Source organism: Lepisosteus oculatus, unplaced genomic scaffold (genome assembly GCF_040954835.1).
Source record: "Lepisosteus oculatus isolate fLepOcu1 unplaced genomic scaffold, fLepOcu1.hap2 HAP2_SCAFFOLD_63, whole genome shotgun sequence".
Classification (NCBI taxonomy): domain Eukaryota; kingdom Metazoa; phylum Chordata; class Actinopteri; order Semionotiformes; family Lepisosteidae; genus Lepisosteus; species Lepisosteus oculatus.
In genome coordinates, this window is record NW_027168182.1 from 760,581 (window position 1) to 780,033 (window position 19,453).

The 19,453-nt window shown below is 47.3% G+C and overlaps 5 non-coding genes across 5 annotated transcripts; 3 read left to right on the plus strand and 2 right to left on the minus strand.

Annotated features, from left to right (window-relative positions):
* Positions 1 to 1,124: 1,124 nt before the first annotated feature.
* Positions 1,125 to 1,198, minus strand: trnat-agu (transfer RNA threonine (anticodon AGU)). Its single transcript has one exon. It is a non-coding gene; the product is annotated as a tRNA-Thr (tRNA).
* A 380-nt stretch (positions 1,199 to 1,578) lies between these two features.
* Positions 1,579 to 1,660, plus strand: trnas-acu (transfer RNA serine (anticodon ACU)). Its single transcript has one exon. It is a non-coding gene; the product is annotated as a tRNA-Ser (tRNA).
* Positions 1,661 to 4,106: 2,446 nt separating this feature from the next.
* trnaf-aaa (transfer RNA phenylalanine (anticodon AAA)) lies at positions 4,107 to 4,188 on the plus strand. The gene has a single exon. It is a non-coding gene; the product is annotated as a tRNA-Phe (tRNA).
* A 202-nt stretch (positions 4,189 to 4,390) lies between these two features.
* Positions 4,391 to 4,461, plus strand: trnag-gcc (transfer RNA glycine (anticodon GCC)). The gene has a single exon. It is a non-coding gene; the product is annotated as a tRNA-Gly (tRNA).
* Positions 4,462 to 12,352: 7,891 nt separating this feature from the next.
* Positions 12,353 to 12,522, minus strand: LOC138232332 (U1 spliceosomal RNA). Its single transcript, XR_011187065.1, has one exon. It is a non-coding gene; the product is annotated as a U1 spliceosomal RNA (small nuclear RNA).
* Positions 12,523 to 19,453: the final 6,931 nt, after the last annotated feature.

The window sequence follows — 19,453 nt, forward strand, 5'->3', positions numbered from 1 at the left end:
TAGTAAAATATTACCCCCGGTCCATTCCTTTCCAAAAGTGAGAAACACCTGTTTTCTACATTTTGTCTGTTTTAAAACCATATCTCTTTAAACCAAACCAGGAGTTTGTCTTTTGCACTGATATTCTGATTCATTTCGATTTCAAAGAAAAAAAAACATTACCTTCCAAAGCATCATAAAATTGTCCCTTCTTCCAGACTCTACTTCTCTCTTGTAGTAGTACAGCAGACCTTTCCAGGTGAGCAGATCACAGAGTCCGAAATGAGCTTCCTCCATCAAGCAAAGTACCTGAACATGAGTATGTCATCATAAAAGCGCCCCTGCAATAAAGAAATTAAATCCGAAATCAAGAGGGCAGTTGCCTACTGAAATACAAGAAGTCATCAATTTTAACCTAGCAACACATTAAAGGCTGCATCTATACAAGTACGATTCTAGAAATGCTCACCAGATTACGTTTTAAGAAGGAACTGCGCCTCAGGTTCCGCCGAGATCTTAACTCGGATGGCAGAATTCAGAGTCCGGAGTGCGGACTGATGGCGCATGGAGGGTCCATATACTGTGGATCTCTCAGTGATCTTCCGCGTATTCAAACCGCCAGCGTGTGACTCCCCTGTCCCCGTGACCTCATTGCTCTGCTCTCTCCTCTGTGCAGCCAAGCCCGACTCACGGTAAAGTGAAAAAAAATATGCCTTCAACGTGAGATTTACTTTGGAGCGAGGATAGATGTTACCTTTTTATCGTTGAACAGGATGTATGTGATGTGACGACTAGGTTCAATTTTGTATCCTCTTTAAAAGATTAAGGACTGGGGTGAGCGTGATTTACCACCCTTTCAGCTAAGAACCCGACGTGCGGACCGTTTAAGCTGCATAGACTCGGTCGTTTAACTCTTCTCCATTAGCAGGGTTAAGGTTAAAGAAAAAAACATTACTGACTTCTTTTTTTTTTAAAGCAGCTAGCGCTGATTAGCAAGGTTTGTATTTCATGTTTTGCAAGTTGCATCCATTTTAAGAAAAACAAGTCGCGTTAAAGACAGGAAATGAATACTTGTATTTAATTAAGTCTAGCCGTAGGCGGTTGTCCATAATGACGAGTTCTGTTCGAGAAGACAGAACAAAAAAAGGCACCGCTGGGATTCGGACCCAGGATCTCCTGTTTACTAGACAGGCGCTTTAACCAACTAAGCCACGGCGCCCCGGGAGTGCTGTCCTTTTGCAGCCACTTGGACACACCACTCAGACACATCTGTATTCGGTGTGTGCTCCGCCTGCTCGCTGAGCAAGTTGCCACCTTTACATACAATAGCAACATCGACACCAAGAGAAAGGATGACAAATGGCTTTTATCTGGAACTTTTCATGTCCAAGGAGCTCAATGTGCTTTCTGTGTACAACAGGGCCACTGAACTCCACACTGGCCACTGAACCACAGCAGTGGCTTGCTGGCTTGACATCTCCCAAGGAAAATGTTGAAATCGCATGTGGAACAGGAAAAGGACCCTCGAGTACGAGGGAAAAAAAAAGAAAAAGATCATCTGGAGCGCGGTAACCCATGTCTGGACAGCCCAGTTTCGTTGACGAGGTGGCCGAGTGGTTAAGGTGATGGACTACTAATCCATTGTGCTCTGCACGCATGGGTTTGAATCCCATCCTCGTCGCTCCTTATGTTTGACGTTGGCCCTCCTTTTGTTTGCTCTAGTACTAGAGCCTTACATTTTCTAGCGGTGGCTGAACATGGTATAGTAGGCTAACGTCGGTATCGAGCAGTGACAGTAACGGTATTTACGTGCCGCTGCTGCCAAGTGGCTCTGGGTTGAGACTGCGTTTTCACTTACTTGCAGCACAAACGGAGAAAGCGATTTTTGACAGTCTCTCGAGAGACTGCGCTAGGTGTTTAGGGATAGACTTTGTCAGTTCCCCCTGGGATGATGGCCTCTCAAATAGTTTGTGATTCCTCTAGACGTTTATACAGTAGAAGCCTGCTTCGTGGCTTAAATCCAAGCTAAGGAAACGAGTTAGAGGTCTGATGCAGAACTGCGAATTCAATGAAGGGGAACACTACAGTACATTGCACTGTATGTGTGAGGAAAGCTGCCCCCTTCTGTTCCTTGTCGACCGAACAGAGGACTGTAAAGGATACCGCCAAGAATCTTTAGGATTCTGGTTGGAATCCAGCTCCAAAGAAGCCCCTTTGGGTGTTATGTCATCAAAAAGTAAGAACAGAGAATCTCCCTTTGATCAAAAGCGCAACAGAACTGTTTTCGGTGGAGCAGGTTTCAGACCCGTAGACCTGTTTTATTTGTAGGGCAGGGCGCATTCCCAAAGCGAATCTCCTGTTTTAGAAATGCTTTGGGCGGCGTGAAGTGAAAATACGAAGTGGGCTCCAGATGCACATGGAAGCAATCAAGTGTTTCATCCGAGCTGTTTCAAAGACTGCTCAACAGCTTTCCTTTCACAGAGGCCCAACGATTAATGATGGGGGTGCACCCTTCAATGTGCCTTACGACTCTAGGGAGTGATTGAGACGATTCGTAGCTTGTGTTCATTTCCCTCTATTCCCCGTGTTGCAGTGGTAGGATGACGTAAATTCCTGCTTCGACACGTAACGGCATTATAATCAAGTGCAGGAGCTGAGGGCTTTAGTTTTGTTTCGTTTTCCATGGCGTTCGATCCATTGGGGACTCCCCGCTCAGGTTCGAATCCTGCCGACTACGGCGTCTGCCGCATGTCGCCTTGTGCCTGTGCGGCAAAGGCGAAGTGCCGCTTCTCCTTTCCTGGTACTATAAAAATGCTACATCGCTTGGTCCTGCTTCCATGGAAAGCAGTTCTTCAGGTAATTCTACTCTCTTACCAAAGCTGTTAAGTTCCTTTCCGTGGTGAGATGGGTTGTCATGCAACGCTGCCACATAGTGCGACAGACAAGAGTGTTGCGGGAGAAGAGAAAAGTGTTTGAAGATTTAAGAGTGTCTTAGGTGGAGCCAAAATCAAGTGTCACAAATGCAAGTGGGAGGATTTCAAATGTTTAATATGGTAAAAATAAGCGGAAGTTATCTGCTGGTCCGGCACAGTCTGCCATGCTTTTGTCATATACTGTAAAGTGGTGTAAAACTGGGTGTCGAACTGGAGCCTCACCATTTGCATATGTGAGGCTCCAGTTATACATCGAGTGTCACATTAAATGACAAAAATGAAGAGAGTTAAAGCAGATGGAGAGGTTTTCTTACAACTTTTGAGCTGACACAGTTTTGGAAAATGTTTCCTTCACGCTGCACTGTACAACATAGGCAGCCAAGAGTCTCCAAAACAAAACAGAATTGACAGATAGGAGAAAATTCCCACTCGTCCTGAAGTTCCCAAAATCCAGCACTGAGCGTAAACAAAGTGTCTAAGTAGCGTGGGAATGCTAACCCTAACCCTAGCTGGAGTTTGAGCAATCCAGCACTGAGCGTAAAAAGATGAGTCAAAGTAACGTCCAATCGGATTAGTTTCCTTAGAGCTGGTTCAGAGTTTGCTCAAGAGTTTACCTTTCACAGATCAAAAGAATGTTGGGGGTGCACGCTTCAAGGCGCCTTACAGCTGTAGGGAGTGATTCGAGCCGATTCGTGGCGTGTGCTCATTCCCATATACCGTACGCCTCGGGGTGCAGTGCTAGGATGACGTACAATACCGCTTGGGCACGTAACGGCGTTATATGCAAGTGCGGGACGTGAGGGTTTTCGTTTGTTCGTTTTGTTTTGCTCTGCTTTGCTTTGTTTTGCTTTCCATCGCGTTGGTAAGAGCATAAATAAAAAGGCGATTCCTGCGTTTACCACTAACGTAAGAGCTATTTCAAGTGCGGCGTGGTGCGGCTTTTGAAATGCTTGTGGGCATTTCTCTGTTGTTGATTCTTTTTTTGTGTGTAACAAAGTGGCATTTTCATGTCCGGGGAGACTTTATCATTCCGACATGAAGCCACCCTTAAGTCCTCTGAGGCGTGTCTGTCTGCAAGGCTTGTATTTTGGAAATGTTTTTTTGAAACGGAGAACGACTTTGAAATAGGCTTCTGCCGGCACCTCGCGATCCAGGTAAGATTGTAGCAAGAACGCAGCGGCGGTGGGGCTTGCTGTAGTCGTGGCTGAGTGGTTAAGGCGATGGACTAAAAATCCATTGGGGTCTCCCCGCGCAGGTTCGAATCCTGCCGACTACGTTGTTGCCTCCATTCGGTGTGTTTCGGCGCAAGCGAAGAAGCGCGCCTCTTTGCTGTTCCTGGTGGTTTTAAAACGCCCAATCGCTTGTACCCGCTGCCTTGGACTTAAGTTCTTCAGCGTCTGCGAATGGCATTTTGCAGATGTCGACGCGTTTTGCACAGAGCACCAAAAAAGCGTCTTTTTTGAAGGCTCAGGCACTGAGCATTGGTGGTTCAGTGGTAGAATTCTCGCCTGCCACGCGGGAGGCTCGGGTTCGATTCCCGGCCAATGCAGTGGCTTTTGCAGCAAGCGGCTCCATCACTTGCATCCCCTTGCAACTCGCAACTGAAAACCCACTGAAGCTAAGCAGGTGTGAGCCAGGTCAGTACCCGGATGAGGGTGAGCTACAGGAAAAAACAAGGCTTCCAGCTGGAAGCGGTGTTAATGGTGCCGGTGGGGGGGCATTCACCCTGAGGTCTGTGCGGGTCCCAATGCCCCAGCATAGTGACAGAGAAATAAACATGTTTGGGCAACTTAGGTCACCCCCATTTAACTTCTGGGGCAGGAAAAGCACACTTTTCAAAACTTGTTTTTCAGCTCGAAATAAACGTGTTTTTTCAAACCTTGGAATCCCAATGTAACTGCCTGGCTCATTAGAGCCCACTGAGTCAGCCCTTAACCCCACTGTGCAGAAGTTGTCAAAACGGGTTTTTCAGCAGAAATAAACACGTTTGGGCAACTTTGGTCACCCCCATTTAACTTCTGGGGCAGGAAAAGCACACTTTTCAAAACGTGTTTTTCAGCTCGCTGTGACCTCTGTTTTACATCTCATCCAAAAGACAGCGCCCTTTTACAACACAGCGTCTCTGTCACTATCATAAGTGACTGCCATCATAAGAATATGAGTCCAATATTTTAGAATATAGTCAGAATGACTTCTAACCTTACCTGTGGTGTCTTTAATCCCTATTGCTCAATGCATGGTGTACGTACTGCATAGATGTGTCTTGAGAATGAGGAATGGGCCCCTGAGACAGTCATTTACCTGTTTCACAAATGATCGTATTTTACTAGAGATTCTGTTTGGGATTCAGATGTGCATTCGGACAGCAATCCCTTTCAAGAAATGATACGTACTGGATGAGGTCAAAGGTGCTGGAACACTGTATTTAGGATGTGTTTGCAGTGATTGTGTGTCTCCTGCTTCATCGCAGTGATATATAGATGTGCTCCTGTAATTTATTGGTACATGCCCAGGGCAGTAAGCAGTCTGAGGATTTATTTCCAGACGGCATAGAGCAGTGAAGTAGTTCAACACACTGGATCATTATATTATTAGAATCTATTCTACTTAAATTATTACATTATACACAATTTGAGTTCATTTTAAAAAGTAAAAGGTAATGAAAGGAATGCATTTTCATAAGAAAGATAATACCGATATGCATGTGATAATCTTCCTTATATCATGGAGTGCATCAGTTGGACACTTTGTGGGCTTGAAATACAAAGCAAATCATGTTCTATGGTACAAGATAAATACAAAACGTAAGCTTTTATTTTAATTAGATTTGTTTATAAAGCATAAGCAATCATTTATTACATTAATATATGTGAAAATGACATTTTAGCATCATAATATTACATACAGGTCTCTAGCTTCAACACAGTGATATATATATATATATGCTCAGTGATTTATTGGTACATGCCCAGGTCAATAATCAGAATGAGGATTTATTTCCAGACGGGCTACAGGTAGTGTTGTGAAATACTTCAACACACTGGATCGCAGATTTAGACCCCCTGCACTCTTACTCCTTAAAAACCAAAGAAATGAAGATATGTAGCAATCACATTGTAACAGGGGTAACAGTGACTTAATGCTTATACTAGTGGACTTTTGGTACCTTTAGGGTACGGTGTTCCCTGAAGGGCTCTCAAACCCCGCATTTCAGATGCCTAGCTGTATCGCTGATGTGTTGCACCTCAGAATCACTTTTAAACCTTACCTCTGGTATCTTTAATCCCTATTGCTCAAGGCATGGTGAAAGTATTGCATAAATGTGTCTGAAAATGAGCAATGGGCACCTGAGAGACTCATTTGCCTGTTTCACAAATGATCATATTTGACTAGAGATTCTGTTTGGGATTCAGTTGTGCATTCTGACAGCAATCCCTTTCAAAAAACGATACATTCTGGATGAGGTCAAAGGTGCAGGAACACTGTATTTAGGATGTGTTTGCACTTATTCTGTGTCTCTAGCTTCAACACTGTGATATATATATATATGCTCAGTGATTTTTTGGTACATGCCCAGGGCAATAATCATTATGAGGATTTATTTCCAGATGTGCTAGGGGTAGTGTTGTGAAATACTTCAACACACTGGATTGCAGGTTTAGACCCCCTGCACTCTTACTCCTTAAAAACCTGAAGCGTCTGGCGTCTCGCCGACGTCGAACACCCCCCTCAGGCTGTACTCGTACTCGGCTAACTGCTGTGGAACCCTGCGTGAGCAGCCGCTGCGCCACGGTGACGGCTGGCGACCCACGGACGCCCCACTATCGGCCGGCTCCAGCCCCGGCTGGTCCTCTAGAGCCTCCCCACACAGCTCCTCCTCCCGGGCCCGGTAGGGGGCCAGGCGGTCTCGGTGCAGGACCACCACTCTCCCCCGTGTTCGCAACCGGACACGGTAGCAGACTTCGCCCACCACCCAGAGTACCTCAGCGTGCCCCTCCCACGACGGCGCCAGCTTAGGGCTGAGGCATTTGCGGCGGCGCGGGTTGTACACCCAAACCGAGTCCCCGGGCTGGAAGGCAGGCCCCCTGCAGCGCAGGTCGCAGTGCCGCTTCTGCCGGACCCCCGCCTGTGTCAGTTGGGTCCGTGCAAAGCTGTGCATCTGCTGCATCCGCTGCCGCAGGTCCCACTCGTAGTCCGGTCCAGCCAGCGGTGCCGACCCGTCTCCGGGCGGCGGGCCGAAGACCAGGTCCACCGGGGTTCACATTTCCCGGCCCAGCATGAGTGAGGCCGGGGTGCACCCGGTGGATTCCTGGACCACGGTCCTATACGCCCAGAGCGCAAGGGGGAGGTGGCGGTCCCAGTCCCGTTGGTGCCGGGACACCAGGGTGGCCAGCTGGGTGGTGAGCGTACGATTAAACCGCTCCACCAACCCGTTGCTCTGGGGATGCAGCGGTGTGGTCCGCGTCTTAGTGATCCCCAGGCGCTGGCACACTCTGGCGAAGACCTGGGACTCGAAGTTACGCCCCTGGTCACTATGTAACTCCTCCGGCACCCCCAGCCTGGCAAACATCCCCTCCAGCAGTGCATCGGCCACCGTGGGGGCACTCTGGTCCGGGAGGGCGTAGGCCTCCGGCCACTTCATAAAATAATCCATGGCCACCAAGACGTAGAGGTTCCCGGCCTCGGTGCGCGGAAACGGGCCCAAAACGTCCACCCCCACCCGCTCCGGCTACCACTCCCAGCACGCCCAGCGGTACTACGAGCGCCTAGGGGCGCTTCCTCCTCACCACCAGGCGAGGGCGTTACAATACATAGAATATGCATGTAAAACGAACAGATCTTATCGAGAGGGTTATCAGAATACAAAAGGTATATATTCAGTCAGTTACAAAGTGTTACACATATCAAGAGGACATACGTTCAGTATATCATTCATTTAGACCATTTCATAAATGAACCTGGTTATAACTTCTACATTAGATACTGAAAACAAGTACATAACTCTTAGGAATTAAATTGATATCAACTGGTTGGGATAACAATTGAATTCTCGAGCAGTAATGCAGTGAAGTTGAATACTCATCCAATCTCTGGGGATTCAGATCTCCTGCGGGCACAAAGAAACAGTTGCAGGCTTGTTGCTGTCCAATCCGCGCTCTCTGTCTAGGTGCTAGGCTGTGCTGTGCGGGTTGCGACGGTGCACTGCTGATGCTCACTGACCGGCTAGTTAGTGTTGGCTTTAACTAGCAAAGTTTGTGCACAGGAGAAAAGATGACTGTGGGTCCCAGCAAGTCAAGAAGAAGACCGGTTCGTTCCTGATGAAGAGCTAGTTCTGAATAGTGATTCAACTGTCCACAGTTCCGGCCTGTTCACGACGCCTGCTGCTGGTGCTAACCTCGGGTGGATCCTCTGGTTACTCTCTGGCAACCTCCGCTCTAGACTCTTAGAACAAAGGAAAGTTCTGGCACTCGGACACACTGGCCGTTCCGTGGTTGTCCGGGCTGAGTCTCAGGATGGTCAGGAGGCGCGCTGTGAGAATGTCCTGCCCTTGGGAGCCTTCTGCTCCTGGGCTGTCCTGCCCTGGAATTCTCCTTTGAATTCCCTTTAGAAAACTCCACAGAATTCTCTACTGAATTCCCACTGAATCTCTCAGGCTCTCTGTGTTGCCTGTTTTTACCTGGAGGAACTTCAGCTCGTTGATTGGCTGAAAGTTCCATGGGCATCAGAGTCCCACGTGGGTTACTCGGCCCTACCAGTCCCTGATTGGTTGATCAAGGTGAGATATGAGTCACTTACTCCTGACACTTAGGAATGCAGTCCAGATGTCCATCTGGCACTCCCTAGACAGATAGGCGCCAATGGATGACCATTGATCATGATAGCCAGGCCTAGCTAAGTGCATCCCCCTTTGGGAGCTGTCCCTTATCAAGGGAAACCTTAAATCAGCCTGCATGACTAGTTTCTCTGTGGCTGCACCACAGAGATGAACAGAGTCCTCTGTTCGGTCGACAAGAGACTGAAGGGGGCAGCTTTCCTCACACATACAGTGCAATGTACTGTAGTGTTCCCCTTCATTGAATTTGCAGTTCTGCATCAGACCTCTAACTTGTTTCCTTAGCTTGGATTTAAGCCACGAAGCAGGCTTCTACTGTATAAACGTCTAGAGGAATCACAAACTATTTGAGAGGCCACCATCCCAGGGGGAACTGACAGTCTATCCCTAAACACCTAGCGCAGTCTCTCGAGAGACTGTCAAAAATCGCTTTCTCCGTTTGCGTTGCAAGTAAGTGAAAACACGGTCTCAACCCAGAGCCACTTGGCAGCAGCGGCACGTAAATACCGTTACTGTTACTGCTCGATACCGACGTTACCCTACTATACCATGTTCAGCCACCGCTAGAAAATGCACGGCTCTAGAACCGGAGCAAACAACAGGAGGGCCAACGCCGAACGGGCACACGTGTCAGACATGGAGCGCGACAAGGATGGGATTCGAACCCATGCATGCAGAGCACAACAGATTAGCAGTCCATCGCCTTAACCACTCGGCCACCTCGTCGAGGGATCGGGGCTGTCCAGACATGGGTTGGCGCGCTCCAGATGATCTTTTTCTTTTTTTTCCCTCGTACTCGAGGGTCATTTTCCTGTTCCACGTGCGATTTCAACATTTTCCTTGGGAGATGTCAAGCCAGCAAGCCACTGCTGTGGTTCAGTGGCCAGTGTGGAGTTCAGTGGCCCTGTTGTACACAGAAAGCACATTGAGCTCCTTGGACATGAAAAGTTCCAGATAAAAGCCATTTGTCACCCTTTCTCTTGGTGTTGATGTTGCTATTGTATGTAAAGGTGGCAACTTGCTCAGCGAGCAGGCGGAGCACACACCGAATGCAGATGTGTCTGAGTGGTGTGTCCAAGTGGCTGCAAAAGGACAGCTCTCCTGGGGCACCGTGGCTTAGTTGCTTAAGGCGCCTGTCTAATAAACAGGAGACCCTGGCTCTGAATCCCAGCGGTGCCTTTTTTGTTCTGTCTTCTCGAACAGAACTGGTCATTATGGACAACTGCCTATGGCTAGCCTTAATTAAATGCAAGCATTCATTTCCTGTCTGAACGACTTGTTTTCCTTAAAATGGATGCAACTTGCAAAACATGAAATACAAACCTTGCTAATCAGCGCTCGCGGCTGGCAAAAAAAAAAAAGAAGTCAGCAATGTTTTTTTCTTTACCCTTAACCCTGCTAATGGAGAAGAGTTAAACGACCGAGTCTATGCAGCTTAAACGGTCCGCACGTCGGGTTCTTAGCTGAAAGGGTGGTAAATCACGCTCACCCCAGTCCTTAATCTTTTAAAGAGGATACAAAATTGAACCTAGTCGCCACATCACATACATCCTGTTCAACGATAAAAAGGTAACGTCTATCCTCGCTCCAGAGTCAATCTCACGTTGAAGGCATATTTTTTTCCACTTTACCATGAGTCGGGCTCGGCTACAAAGAGGCAAGAGCAGAGCAATGAGGTCACGGGGACAGGGGAGTCACACGCTGGCTGTTTGAACACGCGGAAGATCACTGAGGGATCCACAGTATGTGGACCCTCCGTGCGCCATCAGTCCACACTCCGGACTCTGAATCCTGCCATCCGAGTTAAGATCTTGGCGGAACCTGAGGCGCAGTTCTTTCTTAAAACGTAATCTGGTGAGCATTTCTAGAAATGTACTTGTATAGATGCAGCCTTTAATGTGTTGCTAGGTTAAAATTGATGACTTCTTGAACTTCAGTAGGCAACTGCCCTCTTGAGTTCGGATTTAATTTCTTTATTACAGGGGCGCTTTTATGAAGACAGAGTCATGTTCAGGTACTTTGCTTGATGGAGGAAGCTTATTTCGGACTCTGTGATCTGCTCACCTGGAAAGGTCTGCTGTACTACTACAAGAGAGAAGTAGAGTCTGGAAGAAGGGACAATTTTATGATGCTTTGGAAGATAATTTTTTTTTCTTTGAAATCGAAATGAATCAGAATATCAGTGCAAAAGACAAACTCTTGGTTTGGTTTAAAGAGATATGGTTTTAAAACAGACAAAATGTAGAAAACAGGTGTTTCTCACTTTTGGAAAAGAATGGACCGGGGGTAATATTTTACTAGTTGCAGTACTGATCTCACTGGGTTACAGTCATGCAGTGTCACACCAGGGCCAGTGGTGCAATGGATAACGCGTCTGACTACGGATCAGGAGATTGCAGGTTCGACTTCTGTCTGGCTCGGGTCGTCTTTAAACGCATCGGGCTACTCCCTAAGTAGTCTGTGCTACTTACTGTATTGTAATCGTACCCAGTAAGAGATTTCCTTCATGTAAATGAACTGCACCTGACAGCTTTAGAAAAACACCTGGGCTCAGTACGGTGCTGAGAGCTCAGCGTTGCTGTTCTAATTAGCACGCACTGCATCGGCTATGAGCCCGAACTTTTCAATTATTCCGATCAGTAAGTCAACACGTAGTCCACATGAACGGTAGAAATATTCTCTTGTCTGTCTCTTGTTTGTATAGAACTGAATGTCCCTGACAATGTACTGTTAGTTTTAATTGAAGAACGGCATTTGTGTTCAAATATACCAGACAAGTTTATGTAACTGCTCATGCGACACTCAGTTGTAATTAGTCAAGAAATAAAGTCGAACAACAGCTGCGGGTTTGATTCTGAACGTATGAGATTGCAGCGCCTTTTACTTCCATTGACAAATGATAGAGATTCGAAGAGAGATCCTTCAGACCAGCAAGCAAACCCACGGCTATTTCGGTTTTCTATCTAGGCAACGTTGGTGTCTGCAATAGCATACGTTGGTGCCGCAGGCTTTGGGAGGAAAACCTGCAGGATGGAAAGGTGATCTATAGCCTCATTTCTAGAGATGTTTTGTTGCTGTGGCATGTGTGTGACCCATATTAAAAAAAAAAAAAAACGTTTGTAAAACGAATATCGAAGCTGCCTCTAAATCTGCAAATGAAGATAAGTCGATAAACCACTTGTTTTTCGTATAACTAGACATATATTCATTTCTTACTGATTTCATTCATTTAGCACGGATACAATAGAGGTACAGCAATTCACTGTTTGACATGTCTGGTACAGAACCTACAGAACCTAGCAATCAGAAAACGGGTGAAACTGTCTTTAGACTCAGCATACAGTACTGAGGCCCCCCATGACCAAATAAAGGCTAACCTCGATAATCAGCCTAAAGAACGCAGACTACAGCAAAACGACTGACTTTGAAAAGGGAATGAACGTCCGGAAGGAGTAGTGGAACTAGCTTGAGATGCTTTTCCGGACCCCTAACTAAAAGCCACCGAGAACCAGCAGCGGCGTCGACTCCTTTCGAACCGGGATCCTTCCGCAGCCACGCAGCTCGTGGTGTCCTAACCCACCCGTATCTGATTTTGGACCAAGCACATCAGGGGAGAGCGCGAACGCAGTCCACCACTACCAGAAATTATGCAGTCGAGATTCCCACATTTGGGGAATTCGCAGGGGTCAGCACAGCCGGAGTGCAATGGCCGAGCCTCGCCCTGGGTGAACCGATTTCGATTTTTAAGAACTTGATTTTCTTTTCACAAAAAAATACAGGACATCACAAATCAGAAAGCTTTACATTAATATACAGTGCCTTGCGAAAGTATTCGGCCCCCTTGAACTTTTCAACCTTTTGCCACATTTCAGGCTTCAAACATAAAGATATAATTTTTTTATTTTATGTGAAGAATCACCAACAAGTGGGACACAATTGTGAAGTGGAACGAAATCTATTGGATTTTTGAAACATTTTTAACTAATAAAAAAATGAAAAGTTGGGCGTGCAAAATTATTCGGCCCCTTTACTTTCAGTGCAGCAAACTCACTCCAGAAGTTCAGCGAGGATCTCTGAATGATCCAATGTTGTCCTAAATGACTGATGGTGATAAATAGAATCCACCTGTGTGTAATCAAGTCTCTGTATAAATGCACCTGCTCTGTGATAGTCTCAAGGTTCTGTTGAAAGCGCAGAGAGCATCATGAAGACCAAGGAACACACCAGGCAGGTCCGTAATACTGTTGTGGAGAAGTTTAAAGCCGGATTTGGATACAAAAAGATTTCCCAAGCTTCAAACATCCCAAGGAGCACTGTGCAAGCGATCATCTTGAAATGGAAGGAGTATCAGACCACTGCAAATCTACCAAGACCTGGCCGTCCCTCTAAACTTTCAGCTCAGACAAGGAGAAGACTGATCAGAGATGCAGCCAAGAGGCCCATGATCACTCTGGATGAACTGCAGAGAACTACAGCTGAGGTGGGAGAGTCTGTCCATAGGACAACAATCAGTCTTACACTGCACAAATCTGGCCTTTATGGAAGAGTGGCAAGAAGAAAGCCATTTCTCAAAGATATCCATAAAAAGTCTTGTCTAAAGTTTGCCACAAGCCACCTGGGAGACACCCCAAACATGTGGAAGAAGGTGCTCTGGTCAGATGAAACCAAAATCGAACTTTTTGCCCACAATGCAAAACGATATGTTTGGCGTAAAAGCAACACAGCTCATCACCCTCAACACACCATCCCCACTGTCAAACATGGTGGTGGCAGCATCATGGTTTGGGTCTGCTTTTCTTCAGCAGGGACAGGGAAGATGGTTAAAATTGAGGGGAAGATGGATGCAGCCAAATACAGGACCATTCTGGATGAAAACCTGTTGGAGTCTGCAAAAGACCTGAAACTGGGACGGAGATTTATCTTCCAACAAGACAATGATCCCAAACATACAGCAAAATCTACAAAGGAATGGTTCACAAATAAACGTATCCAGGTGTTTGAATGGCCAAGTCAAAGTCCAGACCTGAATCCAATCGAGAATCTGTGGAAAGAGCTGAAAACTGCTGTTCACAAACGCTCTCCATCCAACCTCACTGAGCTCGAGCTGTTTTGCAAGGAAGAATGGGCAAGAATTTCAGTCTCTCGATGTGCAAAACTGATAGAGACATACCCCAAGCGACTTGCAGCTGTAATCGCAGCAAAAGGTGGCTCTACAAAGTATTAACGCAAGGGGGCCGAATAATTTTGCACGCCCCACTTTTCATTTTTTTATTAGTTAAAAAAGTTTCAAAAATCCAATAGATTTCGTTCCACTTCACAATTGTGTCCCACTTGTTGGTGATTCTTCACATAAAATAAAAAATTTATATCTTTATGTTTGAAGCCTGAAATGTGGCAAAAGGTTGAAAAGTTCAAGGGGGCCGAATACTTTCGCAAGGCACTGTACATACTTAAAACAGTATATATGATCACATCTCATTACATTTTGACACGGTAACAGTTACATAGCAACAATTTTCTTTTTTTCTGGTGCAAATCACATTCTTTACTTAAACATGATAATGTTTTTCACAGTTTCTTGAGATATTGACCTATGCTCTCTATTTCCCACAGATTTTCTGCTTCCTCCCTCCCTTCTCTCCACAGATCTCTGAGGTAATAGTTCTCTCGGGTGATGAACAGGGCCAGGCTACCTGCTGCCTTGACTGGGACCTCGATGCCTTTGAACAGCCCCATGTTCCTCACTCTCCACAGGGCGTCTTTCCCACTGTTCACCACGGCCCAGATCCTGTCAAACACGTCGGGAGGAAGTTTGACAGGAGAGATGCCGTATATGACGAAAGCAGCGGTCAGGGTAAATTGGGGCGAGAGAGCCTGCAACCAATCTTCAAACTGTGCCCAGAAGGCCTTAGCAAAAAAGCAGGACCACAGGAGATGGGTCACAGTCTCCCCCTCGCCGCAGCCCACCCTAACGCAGCGAGGGCTGGGGGTGAGGCCCCTACGGTACAAGAAAGTTCGTACCGGTAAGCACTGGTGGACGACACTCCAGGCAAAATCTCTGTGAATGTTGCACAGAAACTTAGAGGATGTGTGTTTCCACACCTTCCTTGTTTGGGCTGATGTTAAAATGCCCACAGGGGTCTGCCTATTGTTCTGGGGTGCAACAAAATCTTCCAGTTTTTGAACGCTGACATCTCGGAGGGGAATATGGCCAATTGGGTGAGATCTTAGAAAACTTTTAACTGTCCCATAAATTGCAGGGCATGTGTCAGAGAGTGGGACGTCCAGCTTGGGTCTGACATCCCACACTCTGAACACCTCCTTACCTACCCAGAGCCTGGAAAAATAAGTCCAGGTACGCGCTGCAGGTGCTGTTGCAAAGCCTCTCAGCACAGAGGCCAGGAAAATGCACAGCAGCTTCGTAGCAATATCTGGGACAGACTTCCCCCCTGAGGGTAGCGGCCTGTACATTATTTCCCTTCTGAGTCTTTCCTGCTTCCCACCCCATAGAAATTGAAACATCAATCTCCTCAGCACCGCTGCAACACGGTGTGGGATTGGGAAGGTAGAAGCCAGAAAATTCAAGACAGGCAAGAGCTCGGCTTTGATGACCAGCACCTTCCCTGTCATGGTGAGGTCTCGGTCCTTCCATTGCATCAGTTTTTTGTTTAAGATTGGCAATTTGTTCTGCCAATTTACTGTTCCCATCTCTTCTCCAAAATACACCCCCAGGACCTTAATTCTCTTCTCTTGCAGCCTGAGATCATGTCCTTCTTTTGGCTCCCTCCAGTTCTGATAAAAAATCTCACTCTTAGATTTGTTAATTTTTGCGGAGGAAGCCAAAGAGAAACGCTCACAACACTGCAGAGCTCTGCTAATTGAGGCATTGTCAGAGAGGAGCAGGGTGACGTCATCCATGTATAGAGATGTCTTTACCTCTCCCCCCCCACTTCCAGGCACTGGTATCCCATTAATGGCCTGATCCTGGCGCAAGGCACAGGCTAAGGGCTCCATAGCCAAAACGAATAACAAGGGGGATAATGGGCAGCCCTGCCTCACCCCTGAACAGACTTCAAAGGGGTGTGATCTATTGCCATTAACCATTACTCTGCTGTTGCTACCTGTGTACAGCAGGTTAATCCACTTTCTCATGATGGGGCCAAAATTCATGTGCTCAAGTACCGATGTTAAGTACTGCCGGTTTAGGCGGTCAAAGGCCTTTTCTAGGTCTACACCTAAAATGCACAGAGGGAGGGAGCGATCCTCTGAGTACAGACAGACATCCCTCAACAAGGCCAGGTTGTCGCTCATCAGGCGTCCTGCTATCCCACAAGTCTGTTCTTTCCCTACCAGTGAGGCCACTACATTTTGTAGGTGCAGGAAAAGGGCTTTGGACAGGATCTTAGTGTCCACGCCTAACAGGCTGAGGGGTCTCCAGTTCTTTATGTCATTCTTTGCTCCTTTCTTAAACAGGAGAGAGATAGTGGCTTCTCTTAAGGAGTCAGGCAGCAATTCTGTCTTATAGCTTTCCTCGAATAGGAGCAGTAGCGGATCCTGAAGCAGATCCCAAAAGGTGCAATAAAATTCTTTAGGGAGCCCGTCAGCACCCGGAGTTTTCCCCTTCTGTAAGCTCTCCATAGCCTGTCTCAGCTCTTCTACTGTCAAATCCCTCTCAAGTACTTCCCTATCTTCTTCACTCAAAACGTTTTCTAGCTTTGAGGTAAAAAAAAAGAATTTCTTTATCCTTTACCTCTGTAGAGCTGTACAGTCTTGAGTAGAAGGCCTCGGTGCAGGAGAGGATAGCACTCGGCTCTGTTCTCTCTCGTCCCTCCTCATCAACTACACTTTCCATGACAGACTTGGAGCCCACCACTTTCCTGAAAAAGAAGCGAGTACACTTCTCATTTTCTTCCAAGAACTGCACTCTGCTTCTTAACAGCACTCCTCGACTACTTTCTTCGGCTATGCTCCGGATGTCCTTTTTTAAAAGGGTGATATCCTCGAGCACATCGAAGCCACTGTGCAGCATCGTGTAGAGACGCTGCAGCTGCCTCTGTTTCCTGGCTAGCACTCCTCTCCGTCTGGCAGCAGCCTTCCTTCCCTCAGCCATGAAAAAGGCCTTTGTCCTCATCTTCACCTCCTCCCACCACTCTCCTACTGACCCGTACAGACACTGCAAGGACAGCCACTGTGATAGTTTCTCCTTGTAGCGGGATACTACCCCCTCGTTCTCTAGCAGCTTTGTGTTGAGTTTCCAGAGGCCTGGGCCAAAGACAGTCCCGCCCTGGAGTTCCACTCTACACCCTAAAGCCTGATGATCTGAGAAGAAGACAGGCTGAAGAGTGACCCCAACAACTTTCACTCTCTCTGAAACAAAGCAATAGTCAATTCTGGAGCTGCTATTCCTCCCTGACCATGTATATCCTGCTGTTGTGGGATATATACATCTATATGTGTCTGAGAGTTTAAAGTCTTGAACTAAGTTTTGCAGGGCCAGTGAGCTGGAATCCAATTTTATCGGAGAGCTAGACTGCCTGTCTGTGTGCTCTAAGATACAATTAAAATCCCCTCCCACTATCACGTCTGTGCTACTTAACAATAGGGGGGAGAGTGCCTTGAGTAGCTCCTCCCTTCCTCCCACGTCAGTAGGACAATACACATTGATTAGCCGCAGGTTAACGGTCCCCCATTCCACATCCACACACAGCAACCTGCCATCTATGACCCTCTGAATACTTTTCAATTTGAAAGCCCATCCTTTGAAAAGAATGGCCACGCCAGAGGCTCTGTTGTTATTGTCCCCTGACCAAACAGAAGGCCCTTTATCCCACCTATCTTCAAAGCTTTTATACCTCTCTTGATAGGCTAAAGCACACTCCTGCAACATCAACACATCTCTCTCTCTCTGCTGGAGGTAATCAAAGACAGACTGGCATTTAACTCTGTCATTGATACCTCTGGTGTTAAGAGAAATTATGTTTAGAGCCATATTACATAAGAAAGTGGAACCAGTCTTTACAAAACACATTTCTCTTCGGTCTCACCTGTTACCTTCTTCTTTTTCTTCTTACCAATTTCCTGCCAGCCATCCTCTGAATGAGCCTTCATCAGGGTGGCAGCAGTAAAAGCGTTCACGGAGTCCATTTCAAGGAAGGGGGTAGAGGGAGGGGTGGAGGGGTTCCAGCTGTCCCCATCTCCTTCCTCCTCGCTCGGGGAGAAAACAGAGTCATTTTTCCTTTTCCTCAAGTCCAGCTCCTGGGAGCACTGAGGGGAAAGGGGTGCAGCCGATGCACCAGTCTCCTCTTCCCCCTCACCCACCAGCTGCTGCAGATCCTCCGTGATGGACTGGATGGAGGAGAGGAGGGCATCTGTAGCACTTGCAGAGTTTGAGAAAAGTTTGAGAAAAGCAGCTCCGCTGAATCCTGGGTATCGTCGCTGGACCCGCTCCACCGGGGGGCCCCACACTGGCCCTCGTTCTGAGGAGCAGGAGTGGGGGAGGGGTCCTCGCTGTTCTCTGGGGTTTTCAAACCCTCGTGCTTGTCTGGTGCAGTCTGCGGTTGTGGGAGCGTAGTGGATTTCTCTTCCACCGGCCCCGGAGCCACAGCAGGACTGATCCTGGCTGGAGGCTGAGACTCTTTGTCCAACAAGGGTTCTTTGTTTGACTTGTTGTTTGCTTTGGCTTTTCGGGCCGGTTTGGCTGAAACAAGCACTGCCTCATCCTTTCTCATTTTGAGTTTATTGGCGTAGGCGTGAGGGCAGTTCTTAAAAACGTGTCCTTCCGAGCCACATAAATTGCACTTTGGCAGCATTGAACAGTCAGAGGCTAAATGTCCCTGTTTGCCACAGGTCTTGCAGCATTTCACAGTGCAGGACGATGCCAGGTGTCCCACAGCACCACAGCGCCGACACACCTTTGGTTGTCCCACATAAAAAACATAGCCATTGCAGGCGCCCAGCCGGATTGTAGAGGGCAGGTGCCTTAAGCCTCCATTTACATTGTCCGGTAGCAAGCGAACCTCGAATTTCCTTGCTCCTGTTTTTATACCGTCAACATCTCTAACCTCAGTTCCATGGTGGACGGTGCAGTACTGGTTAAGCCAGGTGTGAATGTCCTCCGTCTTTGCCAGTTCCGAGAACATAACAACATGCACCGTTTTCCTCTCTCTCTGTGTCAGAGGCTGCAAGTTGATCTTCTCAAGGGCAGGAACTTTCCCTCTTTTTGCCTCAAACACATCCACACATTGTTCAAACAGAGAATAGGTAGCAAAAACAACCTCAAATGCTTTCTGACCTGGGAGAGCGAAGATGAAATCCAAGTGCCGAGGTTCAAAGCCAAGTTCCTTCTGTAACACTTTTCTGCTGAACTGTATACGATCCATGAAGAGGTCATCCAAAAGCTCAAAACGTACAGCATTCTTGCGGGATCCAAAGGTTGCCATCTCAAACTGCAAAACAAACACTGCTTCCACAAAACAAGAAAACAATCCAACTACTCCAACTACAGGCTGATCAAGGTATCTCCCCTGCCAGGTAAGCCGAGAGCCGCAGGCGATGAGCCCGGAGCTGAACGGGCCCCACTGGCTCGTTTGTAAGGCCAGGTGCAAGCTAGAAGAAGAAGAAGATAAATATGAAGCGTTACCGCAACGACATGCCATGAGACGATCGATAACGATTTCCATAGGATCCCCGCGGTTGCCTGGCAACCGTC